An 11738-nucleotide genomic window follows, 5' to 3' on the forward strand; every position below is an offset into this window, starting at 1 on the left:
CGAGTCACTTCTGGGGTGTGAGTTTTCAGTTGCATATTGTCCTGGGGACCATTCAGGCTTGTTCGCATTTGTGTTCCTCACGTGTGCCCCAAAGAATGAGGTGATTTGGTAAAATGCTATGCCCAAGATAACTATCCGAGTGCCGGCGGTGGGGTGGTTCAAATAGCCTCGGCTATCACCTCATTATGTCCGGTCGTGATGGTCAAGTGGATTAAGGCGTCTTGTACATACCAGTTGCGTTGCTTCTGGGAGTATGGGTTCGAGTCACTTCTGGGGTGTGAGTTTTCAGTTATATATATATATATATATATATATATATATATATATATATATATATATATATATATATATATATATATATATATATAATCTTTGGACAACACCCACCAGTGGGACTCGAACCCAGAAAGCACAACTACCTTCCAGTAGCTGGCATAACTAGTATGCTTTAACCCACTACGCCATCAGACCTTACAAAAGAAGTGGGTTAAACCTTACAAACCACTTGACAGACCTTACAAAAGAAGTGATGGCGTAGTGGGTTAAAGCATACTAGTTATGCCAGCTACTGGAAGGTAGTTGTGCTTTCTGGGTTCGAGTCCCACTGGTGGGTGTTGTCCAAAGATTGTTTATCTTCACTTGTGGTTTATGCAAGTATAGGCTTATATATATATATATATATATATATATATATATATATATATATATATATATATATGCAACAATGATCACAAAAACATTCTACTTTGATTCTACTTTGCTCTGATGAAGGCGAATTAGCCGAAAACGCGTTAAGCATTTTCTATTTTTCATATGTGGTTATTCTGCATATATATATATATATATATATATATATATATATATATATATATATATATATATATATATATATATATGCGAACAAACCTGAATGGTCCCCAGGACAATATGCAACTGAAAACTCACACCCCAGAAGTGACTCGAACTATATTAGTTTATATATATATATATATATATATATATATATATATATATATATATATATATATATATATATATACGTGTGTGTGTGAAGATCAGTTATGGTAATATGGAAAACAAACTTGAACGATAACAAAATGCTTACTCATACATGCACCCAAACACACACACAACAGGAAAGACGGAGACGGTCACATGATGATGAGCACAGAGAGGGAGTCACGTGGATGCCGTCCAAGGGCACAACACATTTTATAGGAAATGCCTGACTCAGACTGACAAAATTCACTCATTCAGGCTTAAGATGTAACATGATCTGTATCAAAGCAGATTCAATTATGTTTCTGTTATAGGTGCTTTTACAATTTGACATGGCCAATTATCTAATGCTTTGTTTGTGCATTTGTCAGAAAAAGCTCACCAAATTGATTGGGAGAGTGCTTCTTCAATAACAAATTGTAAAAGCACCTATAACAGAAACATAATTGAATCTGCTTTGATACAGATCACCAAAGAAAGTAATTTGAATATTAGCAGTGGTCTATATAACTTAGATCCATTTCTAATAGATCAGCTAAAGGGCGATTTAAGTAGGATCATTGGAAAACATTTGTCTCACTAATTCATTGTATATATTTACCTCTTTATGTTATAATTACCTATGTATTATGCTTGTATGTCTGCTGTATCAGATGGGCCATTGCGCTACATCGGATGGGCCAATTGGGTGCATCTGATGGGCCAATGGGCCGTCTGCGTTGTCCAAGTATTGTACCTCACCCCACTTCACCACTCTCTCCTGCCTATTTATACCTATCACTTGATCTGTAAAATCATTCCTTCTGAAGATGTATTTAATATACGAAAGTACTTAAGGAAATTCCAGTTTCATTTTCCTCCGTGGTCTGACATTGTCATATATATATATATATATATATATATATATATATATATATATATTATATATATATATATATATATATATATATATATATATATATATATTATATATAATGAATAAGTGTATGTACAGTTCTAGTACGTTTATTGAGACAAGAAAATACATCTCAAAGGGGAATTGGGGGATAGAAATAGCCTAAGCTACTCTATCCCTTTGAGATGTATTTGTTTCTTGTCTCAATAAACATACTTGAACTTGAATCTCAAAGGGATAGAGTAGCTTAGGCTATTTCTACCCTCCTTATATGCACAGTTCATTGAAAAAGAATGAAGGAATTATCCCGTTAATATCTACTTAATCCTCCCACTTTCATGTCCCCTCCGTTAATCCATATTTTGGGGCTATGGATCTTTGTCTATTCAAGTGTAGTTGGGTATATATATAGTCCAAAACTCTTTATCTCCTCTGTGTTCCTTGATAATGTGGTGAAATACGAATATATTCGGAATTTTCGCCAGTGGATATTTATATTTTTATGTATCAGTCATGGTATTGTCTTCTCACAGATATAATAACAAAAGATAAAAACCCGCACATGTGTATATGTGAGATTTATGTAAGGAATTTAAAACCAAGTCTTTCGCACTCTCCTGAATGCTTTATCAAGGTCTGAGTATGCGAGTGTAACAAAATTGTAACCGAGTAAAACGAAAGTTTTACTTCAGAGGATAGCTTTACTAGTAAAATGATTCTGAGCGAATTAAAATTAGATCTCAGTAAATGGAAGAATGAAAGCAGTCCCATTAGCCGCGTTCCTTGGGGGTATGGAGAGAGCTTACGAGGGATAGAATCCAGATAAACACCGATTAATAACAACTCCTGTTTCTAGAATAGCAGGATTATAGAAAGAACATTATGACCATATTTCCGTGGAAGGCATCACCGCAGATACATCAGTAGTCGGGAATTAGAGATGACATGGTCAGGTGGTCATTAAGGATAAGAAGATACAAGATAACGGCCTCTCTACAGCTCCTCTCCTGTGCCAGGTAAGTACACTACGGTCTCACCATAGCCCGCGTTAATTGCATGTTCCCAGTTGCTGAATCTAAGACAACAACAAACATAGAAACCTCATTAGACGTTGCGATGTAAGTTTCTATCTAATCGCACACTCAGACCTTGACAAAGCACTCAGGGGTGCGAAAGACTTGGTGTAAGTTCCTTACATATACTTCACATATATATACACCTGTGGGTTTTTATCTTATATATATTATAGACAAGAGAGTTCCCAGGACAGAGCCTTGAGGCATTCCACTTACAACAGTTTACCACTCTTGACTCCATTTATTTATAATTCTTTGTTTCCTCTGGTATAAGCATGCTTAAGATAACTTATCCAACTTGAGATAATTCCCCCAGTACCGTGACCCCATTACTTTCTAATCAGTCATCTGCGGGGGCACAGTATTAAAAGATTTGCTTAAATCTATGTAAACGACATGAGAACGTGCATCAGACAGGATTTCGACAATAAAGAGGTCTGGTTCATTTAGACAATGAAGTTAATGAACAGGCACGCAAGGGGTTCATTTAGACAATGAACAGGGAAGCTAATCCATCACTGGTGTGGGAATAGGCTCCAGGATTCAGCCACCAAGTATCGCATAGACAAATAGGCTTCGTGTGTTCTCACTAACCTAGCAAAGCTTGCATGCGTATGTGCCTATGCATGTGTCCTAACATTGCGTAACTTCCATCACCACCATCAGGGTCTTCCCATCCCTCCTGACAATATAAATAAATTCTAATAAGACGCTTCAGTGGGTAACCACATCTCAAACAAAGATTGATCCTCTTAACCTACAAATATCCACTGCTTTACCGATGTCATAGACGTTGAGAGATCACAGACACGCTAATCCAACCCGAATTAGGATCCTCTCTGGCGGTATAATGGCATCATAGAGGATTGGATGTCTGGGAATATGTAGCAACTTATTATATGCGTCCCATCCCGCTCCTTCCCCAGTGCATATAAACCCAAGGTCGAGGGCGCACGCCTCACTCCCACTGGTATTCTCCTGCAAGGTTGACTCCTGTGACTCTCTCTCTACCTTTTCAACTACAATCCTGCGTTCATTTTCGTGAGGACGTACACACGCTTTACTTAAGGTATGGTAATGAGTCTTTTTACACTTCTGCGGTAATTATTTTGCTTGCGGTAGTGTGGCTTTGTAATTATGCCGTGGTTTGTCGTAGTAATATGCCATGCTTTGAACAATGTTTCGTTATGTGGGGAGTCATTACCCTCCACGATAGATAGATGAACCTTTGTGCTTGTGGCGGAGTGTATGTGAGGGGTTTTAACCGTGTTAGTAGTAGTGGCAGAGTGTATCTGGTTTTTTAAGTGTGCTAACAGTAGTGGCAGTGTATGTTTTTTTTGTATTAAATGTACTAGGAGTAGTGGCAGAGTGTATTTGTTTCTAAGCGTGCTAGGAATAGTGGCAGAGCGTGTTTTTTTGTGTGTGTGTGCTAGGAAGAGTGGCAAAGTGTATGTCAGGGTTTTGAGCGTGCTAGGAATAGTTAATTCAAAGTGTATGTAGGGGGAGTACCCATCACTATCATTTAACTGTTCCCATTACTACCCAGTGGAAGACGCCTCAGTCAAGGGACTCCCAAACCTGATCTGCTCCCAGGTGACCTTGAGGACGACCGGCTTTGACTCTACCCAGAATGAACTCTCATGTAAATCAGAGGGTCACATACTGTCACTCCCGTCCCTCAGGAAGGAGATTCGCTCAAGGGAATAGATTGGGAACGACAACATAATTAGTTCTATTATCTACTCTCTATCTATGGTTAGGTTAAGATTTAATAAGGTTAGGTTAGGTTTTATTAAGTTTGGTTACGTAAATAGAGTATTATTGACGATAATGTGAAAGATGGAATTCAAAAACTATTCAAGTGTCCCCCGAGAATTCCGCTTACAGAAAACCAAATTTGTCAAAGAAAAAGTTTTCAGCATACATTTTTTTTTTACTTTTTTAAACTAATTAATTATAATACAGTAAAGTTATAACTTGAAAAATAATCGCTATTTACGACAAAGGTTCCTTTACCAGTTTACATGTAGACTCTTACTAGAACCGTAATATATCTAGATAACTATCCAGGTGGTTTGAGGGGGGGGGGGAAGAGGTGTGGCTTCTCATGGTAATGGAATTGCTGTGAGGTATATATATATATCCTTGAGGTATATATATATATCCTTGTATATATATTCATCCAAATTTATTCATAGAGTCCCGGCAGTACAGTCGGGTTCATTCGCGACTCAGAATAAAAAAATCCGGGTTCGAATCCCAGGCGGAACTGAAATGGTTGGGCGTATTTCTTATCACCTAATGCGTTTGTTCACCTTGTGGTAAATAGGTCTCTAGGAATTAGTCCACTTGTGGTGGGGGTTGAATCCTGGGGAGGGTCAGTAATTTGATTTGGGGGGGTGGACCTCGATATAGGCCTACAATATATATATATATTTAATTATTATTATTAAGTAATGGATATGTTTTCTCACAGACATAAAAGCAGAGGATAAAAACCCAACAAACTTTTTGTATTTGCGAAATTTTTGTAAAGAATTTACACCAAGTCTCTTGCACTCTCCTTGAGTGCTTTCTCAAAGTCTGAGTGTGTGATGAGGACGAGACTGAGACGTAAGTCTGGTCCTCACCACACACTCAGACCTTGACAAAGCACTCAGGAGAGTGTGAAGGACTTGGTGTAAATTCCTTACATAAATTTCACAAATACAAAAGTTTGGATTTTTATTCTATGTTATTGTTATCATAATCACCCCATCATGTATCATCTTGAGGTTATCTTGAGATGATTTCGGGGCTTTAGTGTCCCCGCGGCCCGGTCCTCGACCAGGCCTCCACCCCCAGGAAGCAGCCCGTGACAGCTGACTAACTCCCAGGTACCTATTTACTGCTAGGTAACAGGGGCATTCAGGGTGAAAGAAACTTTGCCCATTTGTTTCTGCCTCGTGCGGGAATCGAACCCGCGCCACAGAATTACGAGTCCTGCGCGCTATCCACCAGGCTACGAGGCCCCATCATAGTAACATTATTGTTACAAGGGAGACACATGTTATGATAGCCGGTCGGCCGAGCGGACAGCACGCTGGACTTGTGATCCTGTGGTCCTGGGTTCGATCCCAGGCGCCGGCGAGAAACAATGGGCAGAGTTTCTTTCACCCTATGCCCCTGTTACCTTGCAGTAAAATAGGTACCTGGGTGTTAGTCAGCTGTCACGGGCTGCTTCCTGGGGGTGGAGGCCTGGTCGAGGACCGGGCCGCGGGGACACTAAAAGCCCCGAAATCATCTCAAGATATGTATGAATGAATATATGAGCTTGCGTTCATATATTCATTCATACATGTGTCTATAAATTGTTTTTCTTAAGAATCCAGTGATCTCACATCTGTTGATATCACTGAAAAAGATAAGGAGTGTAAATTATGTAGTATGCCGCACGCCCACACATTAGAACATTATGTATTAGTATCAACTGATAACTATAGAAATAAGGAAATAAGTAGTGTACCACATCAAACTGGGTGTGTGATAATGGTATGATAGACAGTATACTTAGGAGCTACAAACATTTTACCCCAAGAGTGTAACACTTATATGCTGTGTTTACGATATTAACCTGCAATGTTAAATGGGATTCTTGTACTGTGATTTGTGTATTTGTACTCACTGGATTTATGCGCCCCTTGAGGAATTTAAAGTAGAGGGGGGTAGAAATAGCCTAAGCTACTCTATCTCTTTGACATATATTTTCTTGTATCAATAAACGTGTTTGAACTTGAATGGGATGGTTTGAGGGATTAGCAGTATACATTCTAGTGTAACCATCTACACCTCATTTACACTCTTAAATTCTCTCACTCACACCCTCATAGTCTTACAAAATGCGCTCTCATATGTCATATGTTTAATGAAATATTGATTTTGAATTCAAATATATACAAATAAATGCATTTAATACCCAGTCTTACAGTGTGTCTTGATTTAGCTTTGCAAGTCATCCATCTCTCTTCTCCAAACCCATGCTTCCCAACATGCAAACATCTCTGTCTGTCTGTCTCTCTCTCTCTCTCTCTCTCTCTCTCTCTCTCTCTCTCTCTCTCTCTCTCTCTCTCTCTCTCTCTCTCTCTCTCTCTCTCTCTCTCTCTCTCTCTCTATGACCTAACATTCCACACATCACCTCCTCCAAGATTTCCCCAAGCCCAGCATCTCAACTATCTCAACTACCCTTCCATTTCCCCCCCAAAATTCCCTTCCGCACCCTGTGACCATAGGTACTAACCCACAATCTCTCAACCCATCAGAGGTGATCGCGCCTGTGTGTGTGTGTAATCGCAGGCCATCGTCCCCGAGGACACGCCATGAGGGTCCTGCTTGTGTTAGCGGTCCTGTTGACGGTGGTGACAGCCGCCGTCTTCGAGAGTGAGAGGCTCAGACGGGCCCTGACGGAGGACGACAACGACGACGAGGGGACACGAGGGGAGATCTGGGCGGTGCTGTTGGCTGGTTCCAATGGTTGGTGGAACTACCGGCATCAGGTTAGTTTGACAGATTGATTGATGAAGATTAAGCCATCCAAAATGTTGTTGTTATAGATTCAGCTACTCGGAACATAAGTTCCAAGTAGCACGGGCTATGGTGAGCCCGTTGTGGACTTACCTGGCACAGAAGCGGTGCAAGTAGCACGGGCTATGGTTAGCCGTCGCCATCCAAAAGATGGCACGGGCATGAATAGCCCGTAAGTGGTGGCCCTTTTGAGCCATTACCAGTATCAAAAGCTGATACTGGAGATCTGTGGAGGGGCGACTGCACCCTGCGTGACGGGAGATGTCTCCCGTGTTTGACAGTAGAGTTTGGGGGTGTTATATAAGGTGTTTCATTACACACAGAAATCACAATTGCGTGATGCATCACATGAACAAATCCACAAGGGCCGTTTCGAGGATTTGAACCTGCGTTCGAGAGCATCCCAGACGCTGTCTTAATCGACTGAACTACGACATGGTCAAAACTTCAGTGGAACTTCGGTTTCAACTCTTTTTAACCCTGTCGTAGCTCAGTCGATTAAGGCAGCGTCTGGGATGCTCTCGGACGCAGGTTCGAATCCTCGTCACGGCCCTTGTGGATTTGTTCATGTGATGCATCACGCAATTGTGATTTCTGTGTGTAATGAAACACCTTATATAACACCCCCAAACTCTACTGTCAAACACGGGAGACATCTCCCGTCACGCAGGGTGCAGTCGCCCCTCCACAGATCTCCAGTATCAGCTTTTGATACTGGTAATGGCTCAAAAGGGCCACCACTTACGGGCTATTCATGCCCGTGCCATCTTTTGGATGGCGACGGCTAACCATAGCCCGTGCTACTTGCACCGCTTCTGTGCCAGGTAAGTCCACAACGGGCTCACCATAGCCCGTGCTACTTGGAACTTATGTTCCGAGTAGCTGAATCTATAACAACAACATTTTGGATGGCTTAATCTTCATCAATCAATCTGTCAAACTAACCTGATGCCGGTAGTTCCACCAACCATTGGAACCAGCCAACAGCACCGCCCAGATCTCCCCTCGTGTCCCCTCGTCGTCGTTGTCCAAATCCTTATCCTGACCCCTTCCCAGTGCTATATAGTCGTAATGACTTGGCGCTTTCCCCCCAGGTAAATCTCCCCCTCCTAATTATTTTCCTACACCACTTTGCAGGGAACGCTTCTTAATGATGACAAGATCAGTAGCTCCCACTTTCTTTCCCTCTACAGTGCAAATGGAAATCACTTTAGCGGCTTTCCCTTCACGAGACAATTGATTTTTGTTGACGTGAGAAGTTGCAAGACTGCTGCAAGGGCTGACTTTTCCCGTTACTACTGTTTGTAATGTCCTCCCTAGAACAATAGTAAATTTCTTACTGTTTTTATATAAAAACTTGTGTATTTTGGGTAAGTTTTGAATCATAATTATTACTTTATTTATAAAAAGAATAATACAAATAGTTGTATGGATTATTTATGTAAAAAACGAAATATAGAAAGAAACGTAATTTAATGTTGTTCTGGAAATGGAGGGAGTTTTATTTTATTTAATTAAACGCTGTTTCCTGGTGAGGAGTCAGCCACGTGGATGTTTCCTCACGTGTAAATTCCTCTTCATTGACTAAATTCTCATATCCCATTCTCTGTGAAAGATCATCTGAATATACCAACAAAAAACGTGTTTTTCCACATACATCCTTTACCCAGACGGAAAACGAAAATGCTCTAATATCAAGATCTCAATCCCATAAAAACTTGCAATTGCAAAGTCTCTTCCTTATAGACCGGCGGTTCGCATTCTACGCTCCAGGCACGGACGAGAAGCAGTTAATTCCCGGCTCAGATGCTGGGCTCTAGAAATCTGTGTCAGGATTCCCACCATTCCCGGGATTCCGGAGACGCCGTGAGCATCTTGGCCGCGGATGTTTAGCGTGGGAAACGAGGCTGTTCAGTTGGTTATCCTTAAGGGTCGTTCAGAGAGAGAGAGAGAGAGAGAGAGAGAGAGAGAGAGAGAGAGAGAGAGAGAGAGAGAGAGAGAGAGAGAGAGAGAGAGAGAGAGAGAGAGAGAGAGAGAGAGAGAGAGAGCTAGCTCTCCGTCACGTGTGTCAATTCGTCCCAATCACTAACCTCAAACTTCCCCTACAATGGTGATTAATAGTGTAATACAAGGTAAAAATCTCTTATTAAAATACCGTGTCTTCCCTAGAACAAAAGTAAAGTTGTTTTAATTTGTATGTAAATAATTTGTGTATGTTAGACAAATTCAATTAATAATTATTACTTTATCTAAAAAAAGAATAACACAAATAGTTGTATGGATTATTTATATTAAAATCGGAATATAAAAAGAAATCTAATTTAATGTTGCTCTGAAAATAAAAGGATTTTTATTTTTTTAATTAATCATATTTACATGCAAGAGCGAAATTTAAATCTGACCTTGTGGATATATACGTTAATACATCATTGTTGAATATACGTTTAGACTCGAATATCTCTATATTTATATATTAGCCACGTGTTTCCTAATTCAGTAAGACTAATTTCCTGTATATTGCTGCACAATACCATCTTCAGTAAGTGTAATGCGGTTCATATTACCTCATGTGTATAGTGTATAAGCATGAATGTAATATTTCCCCCATTTTACGGGTTATTCATGCCCGTGCCGCCAATTGGGTGGTTTAATCTTTATTAATCAATTTCACTCCTCTACGCCACTACAGCACGCGGGACTTGTGATCCTGTGGTCTTGGGTTCGATCCCAGGCGCCGGCGAGAAACAATGGGCAGAGTTTCTTTCACCCTATGCCCCTGTTACCTAGCAGTAAAATAGGTACCTGGGTGTTAGTCAGCTGTCACGGGCTGCTTCCTGGGGGTGGAGGCCTGGTCGAGGACCGGGCCGCGGGGACACTAAAGCCCCGAAATCATCTCAAGATAACATCAATAACAATTTCGTCAGGTCACAACAGTAATTTACAATCTATAAACTAATTAAAAGAAATTGTTTTAAAATTGCATAAATTCTGGTGTGGAAAATAATAAATAATTTAGTTATAAACTGTAATTATGTTATTACTTTTTTTAGAAACTTATCTTGAGGTTATCTTGAGATGATTTCGGGGCTTTAGTGTCCCCGCGGCCCAGTCCTCGACCAGGCTTCCCTTTTGTTTCACACACCCCAGGAAGCAGCCCGTGACAGCTGTCTAACTCCCAGGTACCTATTTACTGCTAGGTGAACAGATGCATTAGGGTGAAAGAAACTCTGCCCATTTGTTTCCGCCTCCACCGGGGATCGAACCTAGGTTCAATTCCGACTTTTTTGTGTCGTAAATGCCATGACAAAGTTCAATTGTCAAGACTGATACATTACAGGTCTGAATTCAGACTTGTAATTAAGCCTTAATTATAATTCATGCCTTAATTAAGACCTGTAATTAAGCATTAATTGTAATTTAGGTTATAATTAAGACCTGTAATTAAGCCTTAATTGTAATTCAGGCCTTAATTAAGACCTGTAATTAAGCCTTAATTATAATTCATGCCTTAATTAAGACCTGTAATTAAGCCTTAATTGTAATTCAGGCTTTAATTAAGACCTGTAATTAAGCCTAATTGTAATTTGGGTTTAATTATGACCTGTAATTAAGCCTTAATTGTAACTCAGGCTTTAATTAAGACCTGTAATTAAGCCTTAATTGTAACTCAGGCTTTAATTAAGACCTGTAATTAAGCCTTAATTGTAATTTAAGCCTTAATTAAGACACTTCAGACCAACAATACAATTTAGCACTCAATTACAAGGAAAGAAAACGGTGGCCATCTCGTCTATACCATATACTGCGCAAATTGTAATTAGTAATTACTCGAATCTCTGCTCGATAATATGATATATCTAAGTACCTAACGATCCAGAACGGCCCGATACGTCGTCAATTGTTCGGGACAGCCACGATTGGGCATATTTCCTTTCATCTAAATAGCAATATGGAAGTTGTAGTTAAGGACCTGGTGACTCTAGTGGGAGCCCTGAGGACAGAGTTGGACTCTCTGCGGGAGGAGGTGCGTCAGCTTAAAAAACAACGAGAAGTAACGAAGGAGGAGACCAGCAGTAAAGGGACCTCGTCTTGGAGAGTTGCGAAAGACAGGGGCCTTAAGAAGACTTTGATAAAGCCGCCTTCAAACGCCATAGCAACTTCAAATTCATTTGACGTTTTGGAGGACGAGTGCTGTGGAGAGACTGTGG

Source organism: Procambarus clarkii, chromosome 12 (assembly GCF_040958095.1).
Source record: "Procambarus clarkii isolate CNS0578487 chromosome 12, FALCON_Pclarkii_2.0, whole genome shotgun sequence".
Taxonomy (NCBI): domain Eukaryota; kingdom Metazoa; phylum Arthropoda; class Malacostraca; order Decapoda; family Cambaridae; genus Procambarus; species Procambarus clarkii.